Here is a 22,682-nt window from a genome sequence, read left to right as displayed (position 1 = left end):
CAGAGTGTCAGTAGTAGACGATGAAGTAACAGATGCTGTGTGAAGTCAAAACGATGTTTTACTACACTGAAAAAAAAATTTAAGTATAAATAATCTCAATACTTTTATCTGTTCTGCAAAATTTCAGACTTATGGTGATGATGTCTCTAATCAAAGGGAATAACACTGTCCATGGCTTTTTAGACTCATCTTTTTTTAGGTGGCTCTTTGAATAAAGACTGTATTGAAGCAATCAATAGACAAGCAGAAGGTAATAAGAAAAAAAAGCATAACACAACATAAGCGAAAGAATATTTTCAATGATGGCTAACTATTCTATAATTACTCCACCATAGCCCTGAAAATGAGTCACCAAAGACTGAATATTTATAAGCTTTCTGACCTCAAAAAAATTCAAAATCTTAAATGAGGTCACCTAAGGAGACTGTGGAAAACTTCCATGCAACTTATTGGCAGATTTTAGTTCTTGATTCAACAAGCGTGGTATGAAATGCACGCCATCTGGTTACTGGGAAAATTCTAGTCCGTATTAACTGCTTGTGTGAGAGACATTCCTGCTATTTAGTTGTAAATGAATGCACCTGCAAATGGGGAAGAAAAGAGCGTGTCTTGTCTCTTGCTCCTCGGGCTGGAAGATTTGATGACATAACACTGCCGCTCCATCCGCTTTCAGACTCTGATCAGCACAGCTGTTCTCCCGCCCCTGCGAAGGTGCTGTGCTGTAGGCCGGAGCAGAGCGCGCAGGCGGAGGGGGTTCCAACAGACACTGAGAGGAAATGGTCCCTTCCAACATTCCAGATGAACTGCAGGCACTTCTGACTTTGGTTTTAACCCCGTCAAAGAAGTGTATTTCAGGGGAAAACAAGGCTTTACACCAGTCTATGCTCTCCAGCTTGACTCACCTGAGATTGCGGGCAGATCCCTGCCTACGATGAGGTGATGTGGGCATGAGAGAAAAATCCACATGGATGTCATCGCTTCCCCAGTGAGCAGTGAGCCAGCCCAGACGGGCAGAGTCACAGACTTCACAACTGGAAACCCTGTTACAAAGAGCCTGGGGGTGCTACGGTCCATCCTGTGGGCCCAAACTTGACTTCACAGGCGAGGCACTGTGTACTGCCCTCAAAACTGCAGCAGAGAGCAAAGGAGTTCATGGTGTGCTGGCATGATGATAGAAGTTACTTACATCCTAGTGCCGCCCCTTACTAGCAGAGCAGAGGAACTATCTGCATTCTCTATGAATTATAACGGCTTTAGTTCTTCAGAAGAGTAAACGCAATTTTCCCACAGGCAGATGCTGCTGAGTCGCGTCAGTCGTGTCCGACTCTGTGCGACCCCATAGACGGCAGCCCACCAGGCTCCGCCGTCCCTGGGATTCTCCAGGCAAGAACACCGGAGTGGGTTGCCATTTCCTTCTCCAATGCGTGAAAGTGAAGTCGCTCAGTCGTGTCCGACTCTTAGCGACCCCATGGACTGCAGCCTACCAGGCTCCTCCGTCCATGGGATTTGCCAAGCAAGAGTACCGGAGTGGGGTGCCATTGCCTTCTCCGACAGGCAGATGAGAATTATCTAATTTTTTTTATTGAAGTATACTTGATTTACAAGGATTTATACAAACATATACATGTGTATGTGTACCTATTTCTTTTACAGATTCTTTTCCATTATAAGTTATTATAAGATATTGAATATAGTTCTCTGTATTATGGACAGTAGGCCCTTGTTGTATGTTACATATAGCAGTGTGTATCTGTTAATCCCAGATGACTAATTTACCTCTCCCCTCCCCTTTCCCCTCTTCCCTCGGAACTGTAAGTTCATTCTCTAAGCCTGTGAGTCTGTTTGTACTTTGTAAATAAGTTCATTTCTATCCTTTTCTTTTAGATTCTGCACATAAGTGATATCATATGATACGTCTTTCTCTGACTTATTTCACTTAATATGATAATCCTTAGGTTCATCCATATTGCCACAAATGTCATTCTTTTTTATGGCTGAAAACAAAGAAAGAAAGTGAAAGTGAAGTCGCTCAGTCGTGTCCAACTCTTTGCAACCCTATGGACTGTAGCCTACCAGGCTCCTCCATCCACGGACTGCAGCACATCAGGCTCCTCTGTCGAGGGGATTTTCCAGGCAAGAGTATGGGAGTGGGTTGCCATTTCCTCCTCCAGGGGATCGTCCCAACCCAGGCATCAAACCCGGGGCTCCCACATTGCAGGCAGACACTTGACCATCTGAGCCACCTGGGAAGCCCAATGGACATGAGTTTGAGCAAACTCCGGGAGATGGTGAAGCCTAGCTTCAAGAGGTCACAAAGAATCCGACATGACTTAGCAACTGAACAACAACAAGAAGTATTCTACTGTGTATACATGTATATATTCTAATATATATATGCTACATCTTTTTTTAATGTTTTTAATTGTGGTAAAAGTCACATAATATAAAAAACAAATACATATAAAAATAGTACAGATGATCCTACCTGCAAAGTTGCAAAGCAGAAAGAGAGACACAGATGTAGAGAACAAATGTTTGGATGGGAAGGGGGAGATAAATTGGAAGACTGGGCTGGACATATGAACCTACTGTATAGCACAGGGGGAAGAAAAAAGGTACAACCTTTTGTAGAACATACATTAACCTTAAAAATGTATTCCAGTATAGAGTAGGTGCAGACAAATACTGTTTGATTCCACTTATATGAAGTTCCCAGAACAGTCAAAATCACAGTCAGAAGGTACACTGGTAGAGGCCGGGGGAGGGGGAGGGGGTGTCAGTGCTTGCTGGGGACAGTTTCAATTTAGGAAGGTGAATGATTCCAGAGATGGACGGTGGTGATGGGCACACAACAATACAAATGCACTTGGTGCCACTGAACTGTACAGCTAAATATGGTTAAAATAGTATGTGTTATATTAGGTGACTTTTAACCATATTAAACATTGAAAATGATGTAGGGTATATATATTAGAATATTCTATATGGAATATATACATATATACACACAATGGATTATTACTCAGCTATAAAAGAATGAAATAATGCCATTTGTGGTAATTTGGATAAACCCAGAGATGATCTTACTAAGTGAATTAAGTCAGACAAAGAAATAGCATATGCTATCACTTATATGCAGAATAAAAAAAAAAAACTGATATAAATGAACTTACTTGCAAAACAGAAACAAACTCACGTAGAACATGAACTTACAGTTCCTGGAGGGCAGGAGAGATTGAGAATTCAAGATTCACATGTACACACAGCTATATTTAAAACACATAACACACAAGAAACTGCTGTCACAATAGAGGTCTTTTTGACTGAGAAAACAGTGTCCATATTTTTTTCTTTTACAATTTTAGGTTAAATTATGTTCATGACTTTTCTACTGAAACCATTTTTGATAATCAACTTAACCAACAACATTTGCATATACCAGCATAGCAGAGCTGGGCGTTCTCAACTTGGCCCAAGCCCCTGTCCTAAGTCCTCATTTAGTTAAGTCAGGGACACATTTTGCTAACTGTTGCTCTTGGTTTTGCATAGCTCTCCATCTCATCAGCATTCAAACACTAATCATCTAAAACTGAAAGTCAGTTATAGTCTTGCAGTTATTACAGTTGAAAATTTGGTTTACATTGTTCTTTTGAGGAATAGACTTCTAAGGCAAAATACAGTGTGACACCATTCCATATCCACTAGGCTCCCCAAAGTCCAGAAGACCAAGACCAGGCATGGCAAGTAGCAGAGACAAGGAGCCACCAGGATCCTCCCACTTTGCTGGTGGGAGGACAGAGCAGGTAAACTAGAGAAAGATTCTGCATTTTCTTATTAAGTTAAAAAACTACCTTATGATCCAGAAATTCCATTTCTAGCCACTGATCCAAGAAAAATAAGAAAAGTAATAACATTTAAGAAGAACTATTAAGTCATGATGAAAGGGTACATGCCTGAAGTCACTTCAGTTGTGTCTGACTCTTTGCAACCCCATGGACTATAGCCCCCCAGGCTCCTCTGTCCATGGGATTCTCCAGGCAAGAATACTAGAGTGGGTTGCCATGCCCTCCTCCAGGGGATCTTCCCCACCCAGGGATCAAACCTGCAACTCTTGTGTCTCCTGTATTGGCAGGTGGGTTCTTTACCAATAGCACCACCTGGGAAGCTTCCATAATCAACTCTGAATGATCCAAAATGAAAAACCGATTTTATTAGACTTTATCACTAAAATTTCTATAATTTAATGTGCTATATAATTCTCTTGTCTTGATGTGCCTTCAAAAGTATAGAAAGAGCATGGTTGACAACTTCTAAAAGTTTGTAATTAAAATACCTACAATCCATTAAAACATTCTCTTATAATAACTAATGAAGTTGCTTAATATAAGGCACCAGTGCTCTTGTGCTCAATGTCCACTTGGCATTCCAGGAGCTCACCTCCGTCCCGGTCCCCGATGAGACTAGTGTGTTTGCAACCCCTGACTCTTAAGACTAAGTGCTTCTGAAATTTAAAATATTCCTGACTGTAGAAAAGGAAAACAGCATATATACCATATATGATTTAAAACGTTCAGTGGGTTCAATGTCTTATAATTAAACAAACCAACATTTTTGCAGTGAAATATGAGTACTGATACTAAGTGGCATCTGTAATGACTAAATAGCCATGTCATTTCAGATCAGGATTTAAACCGCCTGGCAATGCAGGAGACATAACAGATGTGGGTTCAATCCCTGGGTTGGGAAGATCCCCTGGAGGAGGGCATGGCAACCCACTCTGGTATTCTTGCCTGGAGAATCCCCACGGACAGAGAAACCTGGTGGGCTACAGTCCAGGGGTCGCAAAAGTGTTGAACATGACTGAAGCAGCTTAGCACACACGTACAACTTGATTCACATTATTTTAAAATGTTTTGTTTTCAATTAACAAACAAGTCACAAACTGTGGGAAAGCAATATTTGCAATACATGTATCTGGCAGAGAGCTTAAAATACATAAAGAATTCTTAACAACTGAAATATCTAAAATATGTATCTTTATTATATCTAAATATATAAAGAACTCTTAACTTTAAAATGTTATAAAAAAAAATGGGCAAAAATAATGTAAGCCACTTCATGACTAGGGTAAACAAAGGGCAAGTAAGCGCCTGTAAAAGTGCTCAATGTTAATCATCAGGAAATAGAAATTAAACATACAGTGTGACACCATTCCACATCCGCTAGACTCCCCAAAGTCCAGAAGACCAAGCAACGCAAGTATCAGAGACAAGAGCCACCAGGATCCTCCCACTTTGCTGGTGGGAGGACAGAGCAGGTAAACGACTTTAGAGAAAGATTCTGCATTTTCTTACCAAGTTAAAAAACTACCTTATGACCCAGCAATTCCATTGATCCAAGAAAAATATAAATAGATGTCCACAAAAAATACTTGTACGAAGATGATCATATCAACATTATTCACAACAGCCAACAACTGGAAACGGCGCAGGTGCCCACCAACAAGGTTCTGCAAAGTCTGCTGTATATACAGAATGGAACACAACTTAGGAAGAAAGGAATGCATCTGTAACGCAGTAAGGATGGGTCTCCAAAGTTTGACTGACAGCATTCATACACAGAGGGGAACATGCTCCATCTATGTTAGGTCCGAGAACAGGCAAAACTAACCCGTGCTGACAGAAATCAGAAGACAGTTGCTGGGAGGACTGTGAGGGAGAGGGAACAGCTTGCAGGATGAGGAAACTTTATGGGCCATGGTTTATATCTTGTTTTGGAAGCGTGGGAAGTTACACAGGGTGTGTGCTAACTGAACACTGACCCTGTAAGTTTTCTAAACTCTGCTTTCAGGGTTTGGAACTGTAGGCAAAGGACTCTGGATCTGTATTAAATACTTATTTTCCTGACAATCCTTGTCTCTGATGGACGAAGCTAAAGACACCGCGGCACAGAGGAATTGTGCTGCTAAGAACTGGGGTTTCAAAGAACCGGCCTGGGGTTTCTAGACTTCAGTGACTGACCTTACACGCTTGGGTCTGGTAAACTGCTTGGTCATACTTCAGGGACAGAGAAGGTGGTTTAGCACTTAAAGCCTCAAAGTACACCTGAGTCTGACAAACCTCATACTGAACATTTACACCTTCAAGAAAAGGCCCATTCCAGCCACCACCTCTCCTGCGCTCCAGATCAGTTGGTCAGCTTTCCTACTGCTGGGAAGAGTGAACCAGCAATGACATTGACCTGGTCACGCTTGTTACTGAGGGGTCCACAGATGGGGTGCCTGCTGTCCCTTCTCCTGTGGCCCATGGGGCTTCTACATGCCAGTCACACAGCGATGCGAGGCCTTGAACGTGCTTTCTGGATCAGGCTCCATACTGTAGCAGGAACACATGGCTCCAATGGGGAAGCTCCTCTAGTTGGCAGGGAGAGCAGCTGCAATTAGGATTCTCTGGGGAAGGTCCTTCGCTGCCATCTCTTCAATGCTGGCTTTGAGTAGAGGGGAAAGCAAGAAGCATCTCTCACAACCGTCAAAATCAAAATGCTTGTATCTCTGCATGCTTCTAGTCTAAAGAAAATGCAAACTTGGGATAATAGTAAATCTTCAAATTGTGTGAGGTGTTCCTTAAAGGTCAATAACCCCCTTGTTTACTTTATGAAGTTCTTGTCCTTGTTTAGATTGCAATCTACTGGCTGAGTGATAGAAAGCAAACAAAAACCACAGAAGGGAAGGGGGAGGCATAAATTAGGACGGGAATGACAGATATTCACTCTTGATATAAAATTGACAACCAACAAGGACCTACTGTATAGCACAGGGAACTCGACTCGACACTCCGCAATAACCTGTGTGGGGAAGAATCTAAAACAGAACAGATGTGTGTGTGTGCTCAGTCCTGGCCAACTTTCAGCAGCCCCGTGGACCGTAGCCTGTGGGCTCCTCTGCCCATGCAATTTTCCAGGTAAGAAACCTGGAGTCGGTTGCCATTTCCTACTCCAGGGGATCTCCCCAACCTAGGGATCGAACCCACATCTCTGGATCTCCGGCACTGGCAGGCAGGTTCTTTACCACTAGCACCACCTGGAAATACATGAATATGTAAAATAATGGCTACCCACTCCAGTATCCTTGTTTGGGAAATCTCATGGGCAGAGGAGCCTGGCCGGCTACAGTCCATAGGGTTGCAACGAGTGGGACACAACTGAGCGACTAACACTACTACTAGATGTCTAATTCCCTTTGCTGTGCACCTGGAACTAACACAACATTGTAAATCAACTGTACTCCAATATACATACATACACTCGTGACAACTATGCTATAAATTGTTATACAAGTAAATCTTAAGACGATTCAGTGCTTATGCTGAAAGTAAGAACCACACAAGTTCAGTGGCAACTACCCTGCTAGTTGTGGAACCAGGGACACTTTGCTGATACTCTGAGTCCGAGTTTCCTCGTCTGTGGAGTGAGGATGATAATATTTACTTCAGGATCTACTCTGAAGTGTTCGAGGAATTGAGAAAGATCTCGTTTGTAACTGTCAAGCAGAGAATTGCCATGTTCAACTCCTCTTGGACAATTATTAACCAGATTACTTTCTCTTTGTCCCATTTTCTCATCTGCAAAATAGGAATAATATCAGCACCTGGCTTGCAAGGTAAAACTGATATATGCAAAGCAGCTGAAACAATGGCCAGTCCCCAAAGAACTCAACAGGAGGCACTTCAGGAGCACTGTTTCTCTCCACCCCTCTCAGCCATGACACAGCCAGCCTGATGCCACTTTCCTCACCACTGTTGCTCTGGATCTTCAGCCGTCATTGAGGATTAAGGTCCAGAGCTGCTCCAGGCCTGAATAAGTATTGGGCTGACACTTCCATCCGCATCACCCAGGACCAGCGTAATGACGGCTGACATTGATTGCAAGCCTGTTATGCATAAGACACGACACGGCTTTACATGCGCTGTGTCACTTAATCCTAACAAAACCCATGTGATGTCAGTGATATTATTATCCTTGTGTTACAGAGGCAAAAGCTTTAAATGCTAGCCCACTCACGAATATGCAGGAAAGAATGAAGATCCAACCCATGTCTGGTGACTCAAGAAGCAGAATGAATAACCGAAATGGAGCAATACCTCCCTGGGAAAGAGATGACGTACTGAGGGTCGAGTTGGGAGCAGAGGGACCCTGAGCGTGAGTGGCTGCCTTGCGGAGCAGAATCAGCACCTCTCCTGAGCACACATGATTGGCACAAAACTCCCCAGAGCCAAAGACAGCCCTTGGTACCTACTGTGGGCTATGGTAACAGACCCTAGTGTCCTGTTCACACTCCCGGAAGGAGCACTTCCCTGCATCGCCCATATGGGGCGAAATACACCTAAACACAGGACAGTGTGGTGATCTGCAGTAAGACTCCAATCTTCTATCACATATTATTATTCAACAGAACAATATCTCTGCCCAGAACACATTCAAAAGAGAGAGAATCAGTTGTGAGCCAAATTTGCACAGATTTCTATTTCATGCAGAATTACTTAAAACAGTATAAAACTGAAAACACAAAATGCAACAAAAGAAAAAGAGCTACCTAAATTGTGAGAAAACCTTAATGTAGGGGGCTTCCCAGGTAGCACTAGTGGTAAAGAACCCGCCTGCCAACGCATGAGATGTAAGAGACATGGGTTCAATCCCTGGGTGAGGAAGATTCCCTGGAGGAGGGCATGGCAACCCACTCCAGTATTCTTGCCTGGAACATCCCATGGACAGAGGAACCTGGCAGGCTGCAGTCCATGAAGATGCAAAGAGTCGGACACAACTGAAGTGACTTAGCATTCATGCCCTTCATGTGGGATACTGTCAAAATTTTAATAATGATGCTTTCAAAGTTTGATAACTGAAAAATATTTATGAAAAACTACTGAGTGAAAAAGCACAGGTATGTGTGTCTGTCTGTGTACATATATTAATATATAATGCCAGTTGTATAGATAACCTGAACATAATTTTATAATCACAAAATGTACATGCATATAAAACATAATTACATGCATACAAACTTATGCATAGAAATAAATTATTCTAAAATATGAATTATGACTATCTCTGACAAGCTCTCAGATAATTTGTATTTGCTTCTCTTTCATTTTTATATATTTCCTAATTTTATATAGTTTTATAAATAAAAAGAAAACATTCAAAATAACAAACTACAATGAAGAGCTAAAAAAAAAATGTATGCTGTGACCTTATCTGTGCCTCTATTCCCAACCAGGGAAATAGCTAGCTAGCTAGACATAGAACATAAGGGCATTAATGAAGAATTATTAATACATATATATATATGTAAATCTCCACTTCCCAGACTGACAGTTTAACCCTGACTTGGCCTTTTTTTGCCACATAACCAAGCCTAGTTATCTACTGCCCTAGAGCTTTGGATTAGAGACAGCGCATGAAAATTGGACATATCTATAGAACACTACAGTTACTCAATTAATAACTCTACTCACTGTCATATTCTGCCTATTTTTATAATTTGATTTTTATATCTATGTTAATCAATTATAATCCCAATGAGGATGGGAATTATCTTATTCCCTACAGCACCATGCATAAAGTTGGTTAAGAGCAAGTCTTCAATTAAACCCACAAAATAAAGACTAGGCAATTAAGAAATACTTGAAAAATACTCCCAGTTTAAATCTGTCACATCAGCAGCCGCCTAAGACACAGGAAGGTGCACACCCACGACGGTGCAGGTACAGGGACCCACAGTGTTCCAAGTCCTACCGGGAACTTCAGCAAATGACTGATAAAGCTGGGTCTAGAATGCTTTCTCAGAAGCAAGCTTGACTAAGCAAAAAGTACTGTACAAAGCAAGTCAGTTCCATCTTTCAAAACATATATAACTTAAGACAGGGAAGTTTTTAATTTGGGGTAAGACATTTACTAACACAAATTATCTTTCAGCTTTATCTTCTAAACCGTAGGTCTTTCCACTGATTTTCAAAAGTACATACACATATATTTCAAACTATGATTACCTTCAAGGTCCTATATGTTGAAAAAATCTTGGGAACAGTATAAAAGGATAACATTATATTTGTCATAAAAATTTCCCAAAGTATATGTATAATATTTTAAACTATGATTGTACTTTCCTTTATCATTATCATTAATTTTCATATGATTATATTTTTCTATGTCACACTATAAAGATCAGATTCATGAATCATTTGTCATGTTTGCACACTTGAGAAGTGTCCTAAACCCTGGTTGGAAGAAAAGGGGTTTAGTGGAAAGAAGAGGGTTTTGGAAACAGGCTGGGGTTTACACTGCAGCTCTCCCACTTACTGGGTGTACCACCTTGCCATGCAAATGCCTCTGAATTCTTTCCTCATCTGTAACATAAATTAAAATGTCACCTTTTATGATTCCCACTTTCTGTTAACCTGCAGTTCAGGGGCCTGGGGCTCCAGAGTGGTGCTCTGGGGCCTTCTGGCCCCCCTGCTCCCAGGCAAACATGAACGGAGATAGGTATGAGGGCCTGTCCTCAATTTCAATGCCCTTCAGCCCTGCCCTCACTGAAGACAACGTTACCTGAGAAAGCCACCCACCCCCGACCCGGGAGACGCTTGCCCAGTCAGCGGTTAGCAAATTGGAGAAGGATCCAACGGGAGTGTGTAAATGTGAGCTAAAATGTCTTGATTGTACCTGTTTGTGGTTAAGCTTTGTATTAAAACAAAAAAAGGGAAATAAACTTGAAAACTGTCATCATAAAAATGAAACAAAAATTAAAATATTTATTGTCATGAGAAACAGTCACCTTTGAAGCAATAAAAGTCATTTAGTCCGTGAGAACTAAAGGAGCTTGCCTGTGTGGAAGCATTTTAGCTGACACGTGTTTTCTCTGCCATCGGTGTTTTAAATGTGCACTCATCCCACCCAATATTCGTGCTTCGTGACACCAACTACTTGTATTGATTGGCTGGCTGGCTGACTGAAGCAGAGTTGATTTACAACGCTGTGTTAGTTCCATGTGTACAGCAAAGTGATTGTTATAAATAGTTTTCAGATGCTTTTCCCTTTTAGGTTACTCCAAACTACTGAGTGTAGCTCCCCGTGCTACACAGTAGGTCCTGGTTGGCTATCTATTTTACATACTAACTACGTGTATTTAAATTCCACATCAGAAGCCCCAGGACCAGGCTCCATCTGAGCTCCTCCTGGAGTCTCTGGCCTCCGCTCCCTCCCTCCCACGGGGGCCAACGCTGTGCCTTGGTCCCGGGGCCTCAAACGCTCTCCCCGTCCCTTTGCCCCTCCTGCCCTCCCCCCCTCAGCTTAGGCACCACTCGGAAGATGTCTCCCTGGACACCTCTGACCTCAAGGAATCCTCCTCCCGTAATGCGGCAGTGCGCCACGCAGCTCTCCTTCACCGATGCTGTCTCCTGTTGCCTTTTCACCTTGCAGAGCCTGTTAGTCACTCACCAAACAACTGCAAAGACTGGTAAGTAAGAAGCTCTTTCTTGGCAGGCTCGAGTCAGGTTAGACATGGGGTCCAAAGCAGGCTCCGCTAAATCCAGGGTCACTCTATTAACACCATGCTATCTTGCAAGCCCTGTGACCCTGGGGAAATCATTGAACTTCTCTTGCTTGGTCTCTCAAAGAGACTCTTGGTTTCTGCTTCACAAACGAAGTCATCTATACCATTTTTCTTGATTCCACATATATGTGTTAACATACAATATTTGTTTTTCTGAACTACTTCACTCTGTGTGAGTCTCTAGGGCCATCCACAGCTCTACTAATGACCCAATCCAGTCCCTTTTATGACTGAGTGATAGTTCATTGTAGGTATGTACCACACCTTCTTCATCCATCCCTCTGTTGATGGACATTTAGGCAGGAAGAGACACAGACATAAAGATCAAACACACGGACACCACGGGGGGAAGGGGGTGGGATGGACTGCGAGGCTGGACCGACGTATATACACTACCATGTACAAAAGAGGTCACTGCTGAGAACCCGCTGGGTAGTGCAGGGACCACCTACCCAGTGGTGACCTAAAATGGGGCGGAAACCCAAAAAAGAGAGGACGTGTGTTCACACGGAGCTGATTCACTCTGCTGTGCGGCAGAAACGAACAACACCGTAAAGCACCTGGACTCCGATAAAAACGTTTCTTAAACAGACTCAGTGATACCAGAACCGAAGCGGAACTGGCGCCGGTCCCATTGGCTGCCTCGAGAAACAGGGGAGAAGACTCCCCCGCGGCGCAGCCTCCCGCCTCTGCCCCATGACCTCTGCCCCCTCCTGGTCCTGGAGATGAACCGTTTTCCCACAGAACCCTTCTGGGCCCGTGCCCTCAATCCCCGCCTCCTCTCTCCTCCTCAAGGAACTGAATCCAGCCGTTCTTCCCTGTTACTTGCGCATCACCAATTTTTCTCTCTCTTCGAGATCATCCCCAATGGGTCTCAAAATATTCTATGATTTGCCTTAAAAGTTAATTTTTAAAAATGGCTCATTCCAGCCAAAGGATGACTTATTTGCAGCAAAAATCTACAACGAAAGGGTCTTTCCTCACTCTCTACCACCCTTTCTCGTCTCATGGTCTTCTGGGTGCATGGTAGTCAAGCTTTTGCTCCAGGTAACATAGTGAAACCGTTTCCAAGAAGTGCCTCCAGTCAAGGTCATCGATGGCTTCCGTGCTGGCCCCCATGACACAGCTGACGGCTCCTACCTTGCTGACACACTCCGCTTGCTGGCCACCTACCTCACAGTGCCCTCCTTCTCAGAGGAAACCTGCAGCTACCCCTGGACTTGGACGACCCCAGGCCTCTGCTCTCCCACCCTCTCTCCTTGCACACGTTGCTTTGGCAGTCTCATCCACGTCCATGCCAACAGATGCACATTCATCTCTGTCACAGACTCATCCTCCTAACTCCAGACTCGGATGTCCAGCCCCCTGACGTAGCCGCTCCACTGTGCAGCAGACGCATGTCCAAGCCAAACTCCCACTCCGCCCACCGCTGCCCCCCCTCAGCCTACAGCAATACCAGTTGCTCAGAGGGGGAAAAACGATGCCAACATCGATCCTTCCCTTTCCTTCCTTCCTTGTCCATCCAACCCCTCAGGAAACCCTACTGGCCCTGACTTCAAATCCGCCATCCAACCATTTCCCACAACCATGTCCACGTCACCAGTAATTCTCTCTTCCCTGAAATACTACAGTAGTCTCATTAGTTTTTTTTTTTTTTAATTGATACTTCCCCTGTTGTTCACATTCATAGTCCTTCTCAGGAAATCCTTTAAATGTATAAGCCAGACCATTTCACTCTATCATTCAAAACCTCACAGTGGCTTCAAATCTCACAAAGATAAAAGCAAAACTCTCCAAGGGCCACCCAGTCCCACATCATCTGGACCGCTCTTTCTCCGTGACCCTTCTCTAAGTCCTCCCCTCATCAACTCCAGCCACATTGGCTACCTGGGCACGGTCCACACTGGGCACGTGCTCATGGGGGCTGCTGCACTGGTCTCCGGACCGGGACCAGCCTTCCCCAGATGCCTGCGTGGCTCATTCCATCCCCTCGTTCAAGCATTTGCTCAGACACCTACCTTGACGCTCATTTAAACTGAAAACTTCCAACTTCCCTCTCCCAGTCTTGCTTCTTACTTCTTTACCATTCTCTATTCTCCCCACCCCACAGGATTTATCGCCCTCTAAATAGGAAGTAACTTACTGAATTATGTTTATTGACGGCCTCCCCCTACTAGAATATAAATCCCAGGAGGCAAGTGCTTTTAACTGTTTTGAATCGCAAAGCCTAGAACAGTCTTGGCACTTGACCTATGGCACTCGATCAGTAACTGGGGGGTGAACGGGGAGACAGAGGTGGACAGCGGGGCCCCACAGCCGAACCCCGTCTGTGAAGGGTCTCTGCGTCCAGGGTCTCGTGTCTTCCCCTCGTCCCCTCCTACCGCAGGCACACTCCTTTTGCAGTGTGGCGAGGGTGAGGGGCTGGAGTGGGGACACAGCCACAGAGAGCCCCATGTTTATCTTGTCCCATCTATTGATCCCAAAGTGGAGAGCTTTGTTCTTTAGGAATCAATAGCACTCCAGGGACTCTGATTCATCTGGCCAGTGGACAAAACAATGGCCATGTCTGGGTCACAAGGCCACCCCTCCTGGGGGTGGGAACCTGTGATTGACAGCTTCATAGGAACCACACGCAGGCCAAGTGCTATCACCTAAATACAACAGAGCGTCACGGGATCAAAGGGGCTGGACGTAGCAAAAGATGATCGCTCCACTGTCTCATTCCTCTGCATTTTTTCTTTTCCATTAGCCTTTTCCTAATTTCATTTTGTTCCCTCTTCTATTTGGGCATATGTTGCTTCTGAAAACCATGTTTCTAAAAATCAGAGTATTAAAAACCTATAAAATATCACATGAGCCTTAAGATGCAGGAAAAAATTGTGAAGTCCAGCACTAGAGAAGAGGGCATCACATGTCCACAGGTGGCACCTGACGGTCGCAACAGCGACTCACTGTGTACAAAGTACTGCGCACACTAATTACAAAGACTTGTGAGATAAGTTATTATTAACCACTGGATTCAAGATATGTCCTTTGGGGATATCTCTGGGGCTCCAGTGGGTAAGAATCTGCCTTCCAATGCAGGGGACATGGGTTCAGTCCCCGGTGCGGGGATCTAAGATCCCACCTGCTGCGAGGCAACTAAACCCACGTGCTGCAACTACTGAGTGAGTGTGCTCTCCAGCCCAAGCACCCCAACTAGAGAGAAGGCCACACCCCACAAGGGAAGATCCTGCATGCTGCAATTAAGACCTGATGTAGCCAAATAAATAAAAATATTTAAAAGTATCTGGCCTTTTGAGTTCATATGTTACAAGTTTCTTACTATATGCAGCACTGCCTGCTCAGAAAAATTTTTTCTAGCAAATGACATTTTTTTCTCACTTTAAAGTTTGCACAGTGGCCACGTTCTTGCGCAGCACCCAGCTAGCATCATCATGAGTACGTAAGGCTGGAATCCTCTCCACACCAGGCCGAGTCCAGATCTTCGTAACATAGCCAGACACATGCTTCTATTTCCTCTGCAGAATCCATGCGGGAGACACCGGCGTGCGGGAGACGCAGGGCCCTGCAGTGCTTTCCCATCCGTCTTCGCGATCAGCATCCCTAGACAGCTTTCATCTCCTGTGACTGGACCAGCCCAGCGTCATTAAGAAACGGGAATTCTTTCCCAGAATCACTGTATATGACGCTGTTCGGCCACACTGTCCTATTTTCGTCCTCTCTGTTACAATGATTCAGCGTAGTTCCAAGAAAGTGCGCTGTGAGAGACTTTTAAACACAGATTCATTCTGGCGTGATGTATGAATGTATACCTCCTACTAATTCTGGGCGAGAACGTTAATTCTATACAAAATTAGGTACTAGTTTTCAGATAACCCTTTCCCTTCCAACACAAGGGTAAAAATACAGTCACTAAAGTGCTCAAAGGAACATAAGATAGGGGTTAAGAACATGGGTCCCAAGGCCAGGATCCCTCAGTGAAAACTTCAATTCTGTCCCTTCTGAACTGTGTGCTTTGAACAAACTACTTGTCTCTCTCCCTCTCTCCAGCTATAAAACAGGAGAATTGCTCGCAGATCCTACTCCATAGGAGTGCTGTGAGCACTTAGAACAGTGCCAGGGAAAGACTAAAGGCTACATACGGGTGGGCATTCTGATTTTATCCAAGCCTTTCATTTTACAGATGAGGAAGCTTGGCAAAAAGAGGCTAAGTTACGTGCCCAACATCATAAATCTAGTGTGTAAACATCTGCCAACCCTTAACCCAACTATTTTTACAAATGCATCATCTTTCCTTTTATATCCTGTCTTTTAACACATAAAATAGTTTCCATTCATTAAAAGTAAATGTTTAAAAAAATGTTTTTTAAACTGTACACTGTGTGAAAACCAACTCTGTCCACCTGAACATATACCACAGTCTAGGTGGTAAGTTGGAGAAGGAAATGGCAACCCGCTCCAGTATTCTTGCCTGGCAAGTCCCAGGGACAGAGGAGCCTGGTGGGCTGCCGTCTCTGGGATCGCACAGAGTTGGACACGACTGAAGTGACTTAGCAGCAGCAGCAGCAGGTGGTAAGTAGCTCCAGATACATAATTGAAGGACTCTTGAGAATAACGCACAAGCATTTCATGCCTTTGCACGAGCAAAGTCCTATTCTTATCTTATTCGTTTCAGGTAATTTGCTCTGCAGATGGACATCAGCAGAGGTACACTTAATAAAGTGTGAGACATAAAAACAGACAACTTGTTGTTCGTTCCGGCCACACAGACAGGAGAGGAACAGGGCGCTGATGGCTCTCACCTCACACCCATTAGGGTGTGGTGTCCAAGTCAGGTGTGTCACAGGGAGGCACGCTGGCGGTACCATTTAAGGAGACAGCGAAGGCCCAATACGCCACCCCATCCGGGCTGTGAATTACCTTTCCCTTCCCCGCCCCTCCCCTCCACGTCGGCTCTAATGCTAATGAAACTCTGCATCAGGTGTTCTGTGTCAACCTGAGGTGCATCCTCGAAGCCCATCTGTCAGCAGATGCCACGAACACACCAGCAGGCGCTGCTGCGTCTCTGCCGGGATGAAGCACAGGACAGCAGGCAAAGCCGAGGCTAGCCCCGCGCGTGCTGATGGAACGTGTGCGGGTGATACGTTGACAAGTCACCCCGGGATTCGCTGGGGGGCCGTGCCGATGCTGCTTCTACTACAGAGGGCTTTTTAGAGGGAATTTACGTGCAGAAAGAGATGGATCTCCAGATGGTCTGAAGGCAGAAGAACTGATACCACTTCTGAAGAAAAGCAAACACTGGTCCCTTTTTTCCTCAAGTAGTCAATTATGCTTAAATAGGTAGTTTCCCTTGGAACAGCAGATTAGTTTATTTTATAATATTAAGCAAATGATAAGGGCTGAATGTAAAATGAAAGTTGACCTGGAAACCTACTGCTTAAGAATGTATCTGAATCGATCAACGTCATCGCCTTCAGCAACAGTCACTCTCCCCCTCCGTCTGGGTGTTTATTCGCTCACCTCTTTACCGGGTGTTTACTCAGGTAGAATCCGCAAGCACTGCGCGCGGCCCCAGGGTCAGCCGCCATCATCTCTGCCAGGGGGCCCACCGACTAGTGAAGGGTGTGCGAATGTGCAGGAAGTCTCGGCACACTTTCCTGTGGTAAATGCACTCAAGTGTGTCTTTCAGTGAACGGCCACCCAAAGTTCACTACTGCAGCTGCGTGCCTGCTATAATACAGGCACAAATACGGTGCTGAGGGAGGAGAGAGCGCAGGGCTGACCCGCACGACAGGTCTGGAAGGACTAATAAGGCGTCGACGGGAGAAGACGCACGGAGCGTGCTTCACACACAGGTACCAGCCTGAGAAGAGCACGGAAACCTGTGGGCTGAGGTTCCGGGGGCCTGGGGAGGGGCGCCTCCCGGGTCTCTGCTCCGACCGCAGGGCAAACGGAGCCCAGGGCCAGGCCAGAGTCAGACCTTATTCCACGCAAAACATGGTTTTATCTCATGGTCATCACAGGACCACCACAAAGCTTAAGAGCTTAAGCGAGAGTGTGCCCTGTGGTTTGGGGGAAAGCAGCTGGCAGTAGCAGACAGTCGAAAGTGGAACCATCACACAGTAACAGCAGGAAGCCGCGCACACAAGACAAGCACAGGAGCTGCCCCGGCCAGACACTCGGAACAGGGCCCTGAACGCAAGAGCTGAACTTGGAGAGAATCTCCTTTCCCAAGAACGTGACTTCATTCTTCCGAATGAAGACATCTCTCTGACAGCATAGCACGTGGTTGGAGCAGACTGGGGGAAAAAGAGAGGCTCATTAGAGAAATGCAATCTGAGATTTCAGGTGAGAGTGTCAAGGTGATGGAGTGATGGGATGGGCTGTGCAACCTAGACACCTCACAGCAACGTGGGAAAAGCAGGGAGGAGGCTCTGATAACACGCCCCATTTCCAAAATGTTCAGTGACCAATCTGGGGACAGGGACGCACAGCAAGGCTCTCATGCTGAGGGCTATGTGAGGCTGAGCTCCAGGACGTGGTCTCCCGGGGTCACGGCAAGATCAGAGCGGACCTCAAACAACGAACGAGGAGGAGGAGAAACATGGGACGCGTACCCCGTGACCAGAGGTGGTTGAGGACGATCAGGCTCGTGGGTCAGAGCGGGAAAGGACACGCAAACAGGATGAAGGAGCAGCGGACGGAAGCAGAGCTGATGTCCTGGGTCTGGATGGCACGGGTGGCCCTACAGCCACAAGCAGCGGCAGTCGCAGTATGAAGACCATGAATTCCTGCCTTTACACACACAGCATTTGCCCTGCTTCCCAGAACCTTTCTCTTTCACTCCTGGGAGTCATCAGACTGGAAGGTGGTCACTGTAGAGATGCATGTGGCGGGGTGAAGGTGGTCCCTCAAAGATATGTCTCCCTGGACCCTTTAAATGTGGACCTTATTTGGAGAAAGGGTCTCTGCAGATGGAATGAAGGACCTCAGGATAAGCTCATCCTGGATTAAGGTGGGCGCTACATCCACGGACAGCTGACGGTGGAAAAGAAGGATAGGAGACACGGGGAGACCCTGTGAAGACGGCCGCCGAGAAGGAAGGCCCCGTCTGCAAGCCTGGGAACACGGAGCTCTGCCAAGGCACAGAAGCTGAGAGGCAGACAGGGAACCCACTCTTCCTCGGAGCCTCGGCAAGGGACCACCCCTGCAGACACCTTGGCTTTGGACTTCCCCTCCAGAACTGAGACAGAATACATTTCTGTTAAGTCACCCCCTTTAGAGCCCTTTTTTCACAGTGTCCACAGAAGATGACCACAGCGGGCTTGTTCTGTTGGTGCTCCCCAACTGAGAAGCCACAGTTCTGCTCAGCACTGTTCTGGCTCAGTTCTACCCGACTTAACCTAAACTGCAACTGCGGATTTTAATGTGAGGACACCGTCGAAAGGTTGAAAGAACAGGCGAACTTTTCAAACACCAAGCGAACTTTTCAAACACCAACTCTGAAAACCGGTTTCCTCCACATCCATCGGAAGACAATGCTGCGGTGGGTCCACTAGATTTTCTGGGAGCTCGAGTTGGAGTAACAGTCAGTCTCCCAGGAAGGCGTCCCATCAGCGCCTGAGCCAGCCAATGCAGATCCCTTCTGTGACAAGGCTGCTCTCGATTTTACTTCGACATTGACAGTGACTCTCATTAGCCTTCCCACTTGTGACATCCCTACTCACCATTAATTGACCAAATTAATCACTGGGATGGGAAAAAAGTCGCTCACTGGCTGTCAAGCAAACCTTGTCACTTTGTGACTTCCAGGGGCTCAGAGCCATTCAGTTCAATTAGCCTCAGTGTCTTACCTATGGTGCCCTACGTCCATTTGGAAACTTCTTTCGTGTTTGATTCTTTCTTTTCCCCCATTAGACTATGACACATCTTAATAAATTCCCTAAAAATAGATACAGAACCAACAATGGTAAATAATGCTGCTTTTGAAAGATTCAGTATCTTCTGCTTCAGTATTACCCACCGCAGAAGTCCTCTCCTCTCTGAGCGCCCCTTTCATGTCTGGAGGAGAAACCGGACTTTCTGGTTGTCCAAAGAGATCAGTAGCTAATTACAGCTAATTACAGTCAACGTTCACCTCTCCTTGCTAATGGAAGCAAGCACTGATGCAGGCAATCCCCAAATGGCAAGTCTTCCATGAGGTTGCAGGAAGTAAAAACACAATAGACACTGTATTTCAAGGTTTTTCTCATGCAGTTCTTTGAGAAAATTACCAATTAAATGAGGGGTTGACTTTTGTTTGTCTGAAAGTAATATAGATGTGTCTCTAGGACCCACTGGACTTAACATCACAACTGTGCTTATACTGGAATTAAATGTAATTTACACCCGTTAGCAGACTGAGGAATGAATGGGAGCAGCTCAGAGGGCTCCCAGCTCCAGGTCCTAGAGCCTGTAACCTGCTCCTGGACCACGAGTAACGGCAGCAGCAGCAGCAGCAGTTGCTGTTACTGAGTACCTGCTCTGTGCCAGCTACTTTTACCTTCGTTAGCGATGATCTTGGTAACAATCCTGCAAGGTGTTATTATCTTCATTTTATAGACAAGAAACTGAGCCCCGGAGAGGTTATGTGACTGACTGTGTTACCTCAACAGTGACCAACCAAGGTGGGGTTCAAACCGGATCTGAGTCCACACTCAGGCTCTTCCACAAGGCTGTCTGGTTAACAGGAGTTGACAATGTTTACTGTTCATTTTTAAATTCTCCTGTTACAAGTGCCTGGTTCGTGTGCTGCTTAAATCTCTTCACAAACCTAGATCTTTGAGTGATAAAAAAAAAATGTACTAATATCTCTATAAAGAGCAGAATTTATTGTATGACAAATGAAACTTAATGGTTTAGTTACTGAAATTTTGAAAGAACCTAGTTAAAGGTGGTTTTATTTAGAAGGCAACTGAGAGTAAAAGCAGTGAAAGGCCCATTATACCAAGTCCCTGGTGTACAAAGTTGTCATGATCTTGCTACATGAACTTTATCCACTGTCTGGTTGAGTTCTAAATAAAAAATTCTCATCAAGTTTAATTCATGTCTTCTAACTTTGTAAGCAATTATTTTCTAGAAATAAACCTTTCTCTTGAAATGATGTTAAAAGTAGATACACCAGAACATGGACAGACCTAGAGACTGTCATCCTGAGTGCAGTGAGTCAGAGAAGAAGTGTCACATGACACCCCTTATACGTGGGATCTAAAAAGAAATGTTACAGATGAACTTATTTACAAAACAGAAAGAAACTCACAGAGTTAGAGAATGAACTTTTGGTTGCCATGGGGAAGGATGGGGGAAGGGATAGTTAGGGATCTGGGGATGGACATGTCCACACTGCTGTATTTAAAATGCAGAACCAACAAGGACCTCCTGTGGAGCACAGGGAACTCTGCCCAGTGTTCTGTGGCAGCCTGGATGGGAGGGAGTTTGGGGGAGAACAGATACATGTATACGTACGGCTGAGGTTCCCCACTGTGCACCTGAGAACGTACGGCTGAGGTTCCCCACTGTGCACCTGAAACTATCACATCGTTAACCGGCTATACCCCAATACAAAGTAAAATATTTAAAAAAAAAACTGATATACTAGAAAAAGTTAACTACAGAAATGCAGACTATAGAGAAATTACACTTCCACAAAATAAAAATTATGACAACATATTATAAATGTTGTTTGTGTTCCTCAATCAGCTCATTGTCCTTGAATAATATTAGCTCAATTAAAAATGTCATGCCGTGACGGTAGTGATTAAGTTACTACCAGCAAAGGCCATGCCTGTCCACACAGTGCCTGTGGACTGAGTCAACCGCTATGCTAAGTGCTGGACCTCGCGAGCTGTTAGTAGTCTCTGACCACATTCTAGTGGAGGAGACACACATATACACGGAGGATTACATCAGAAGCAGAGCTCCTGTCGACACCACCTCCATTCACAATGGCCCTAAAGCAGAAACTGGGGTGACTCCTCGCCCTCTGAAGCCTCTGCTTTCAGTCACTCTCGACGTTGAGATCATTTTACTTCATGACTGTTCTCAGTCCCAGCTCCCCCCCTCCACCCGCACGCTCACCTCTCAGGCCTGAGTCCTCGCTCACCTAGACTTTTCCAACAGCCTCTCGTCTGACCTTCCTGTCTCTAACATATGACCCACCCCCATACTTATCCCCATAAATTTATCTAAGTTGAAAATCTGACCATGTAATTCTCACGCTTTCAGTCAATAGATGTCTTTTTGACATAAACGAGGTTTAGTGGCAAAAAGAAATCCTAGACTTTCAATGCATTAAATGTGTGATCTTGGGCATTAGTTATTCTCTTTGAGCCTTATTCCTGATGAGTAAACTGTCAGTAACAGTATCTTGGCAACCTCAGGAATAAATGAGAATAGTATAAATAAGATGCAAGGCATATTAACAATCACTCAATAAAAGCACCCCATAGAAACCCCAGTCACAATCATTATCTCACGCTCTCTAACTCTGCCCACGTAAGTCCTGCAGCCTCTCTCGGCCCTGTGGTCTGTGCTCTAAAAACGTGTGAACATCTGTGGCACCGGAAAATGTCATGCTGTCCCACCACAGCTTTGCCTGTTCTAACAGCTTAGCTCGTGATGTCCTTTCTTCCTGGGAGAGTGGTCAGCAGAGAGCTACCTCACCTGAGGTCACAACTTCCCTTAAGCAACCGACCTCCTGTGCCCAGGCTCAGGAAGGCACTAGAGTTACGTCATCTCTGGGAACATTACTCCCAAAGAAACCACCACCTCTCGTGCGTGTGAGCTCGGTCGTGTCCGACTCCATGAGACCCCAGGGACTGTAGCCCACCAGGCGCCTCTGTCCAAGGGATTCTCCAGGCAAGAATATTGGAGTGGAGTGCCATTTCCTACTCCAAGGGGGATCTTGGAGGGATCCAAGATTGGATTGAACCCGTGTCGCTTATGTCTACCTGCAGTGGTTAAGCAGGTTCTTCACCACTAGCACTACCTGGGAAGCCCAGGCTAGGCAGGGGTATAAAAGCCCAGCATCTTGGCC

General features: G+C 45.3%; 2 long non-coding RNA genes across 4 annotated transcripts in view; one reads left to right on the top strand and one right to left on the bottom strand.

Moving 5' to 3' along the window:
* LOC145504613 (uncharacterized) overlaps nucleotides 1-20,686 on the top strand; it is a 268,079-nt gene extending 247,393 nt beyond the window's left edge. Inside the window, exons 3-5 of one of the 3 annotated variants that reach the window (XR_014052331.1) lie at nucleotides 11,343-11,509; nucleotides 15,133-16,180; nucleotides 16,284-20,686. This is a non-coding gene — a long non-coding RNA (uncharacterized LOC145504613). Of the gene's footprint in view, nucleotides 1-127; nucleotides 3,745-7,630; nucleotides 7,717-11,342; nucleotides 11,510-15,132; nucleotides 16,181-16,283 lie in introns of those variants that run through there. The other 2 variants (XR_014052334.1, XR_014052330.1) reach the window with 2 other exon arrangements.
* LOC145504615 (uncharacterized) overlaps nucleotides 1-22,682 on the bottom strand; it is a 56,717-nt gene that overhangs the window by 946 nt on the left and 33,089 nt on the right. The window lies entirely within an intron of this gene.

The sequence above is a fragment of the Giraffa tippelskirchi genome, chromosome 5 (genome assembly GCF_054371585.1).
Source record: "Giraffa tippelskirchi isolate mGirTip1 chromosome 5, T2T-mGirTip1v1.2.pri, whole genome shotgun sequence".
NCBI lineage: Eukaryota > Metazoa > Chordata > Mammalia > Artiodactyla > Giraffidae > Giraffa > Giraffa tippelskirchi.
The sequence above is the reverse complement of the archived record's forward strand: the minus strand, read 5'-3'. Positions and strand labels throughout refer to the sequence as shown.